Source organism: Lathamus discolor, unplaced genomic scaffold (assembly GCF_037157495.1).
Source record: "Lathamus discolor isolate bLatDis1 unplaced genomic scaffold, bLatDis1.hap1 Scaffold_82, whole genome shotgun sequence".
Classification (NCBI taxonomy): domain Eukaryota; kingdom Metazoa; phylum Chordata; class Aves; order Psittaciformes; family Psittacidae; genus Lathamus; species Lathamus discolor.
Window position 1 is genome coordinate 1,185,148 of NW_027069392.1, and position 816 is coordinate 1,185,963.

The following is an 816-nucleotide window of genomic DNA, read 5'->3' on the forward strand; positions in this document are numbered from 1 at the left end:
GGAGACCCGCTTGCCGAGCCGGGGGAGGAGGGGCGCCGAGGGGGGCGAGCGCGCAGGCGCAGAGCGTCAGGCTGCCGACCCCTGCCCCTCCGCCCTGCTGCTCCGGGGCGGTGCCGCCGTCTGGTGACTGGGGCCGCACCCAGCGCTCGGCGGGTCCGGAACGGCAGCGCGGGGCGGGGGGGGGAGGGTGCGCACGGCGAGGGGTGCCTCTCTCTGTGCCTGTGCGCATGCGCCGCGAGTGGGGGTGGGGGAGGGGGGAGGCGGGAAGGCGGGGGGCTGGGGGTGGGGGGGAGGGGGGGTTTCGCCGAGAAGAGCGGGCGGGGCGGCGCGCCGCGGCGTCTGCAGAGCCCCAGGTGCGCCGGCTGCTGGGTTTCAATGTATCCCCCGCTCGAGCGCGGGAGCTGGTTCAGGGCAGTGCGACCTTCAGGCCTCCCTGCCGTCGCCCCTGCAGTAATCCGAGCATTTACTTCAGCACAAACAGTTTTTAGTACCGACCGTTTTTCCGTCTCGGTACGTCCCGGCGCAGAGATGCCTTAGCAGCGTCTGGCTCTCGCTTGGGCTTGCCTAGGGCCCACTGATGGGGACGAGGTGACGGCACCTAATAATATTTAACCCTGCCGCCGACACCACCGCCTCCCCCCCCCCCCCCCCCCGCGAAGCGGGACAGCGAAAACACGGTGGCTGGGGAAAACGATGCCTGAACGCACCACCACCACCACCACCCCCCCCCCCCCCCGCCCCCAGGGATGGGCTTCACTTCCCCCCCCACTCCCTGTCCATGCTTCTGTTTCTTGGAGCTGTCCCTGCCAGGAGCTC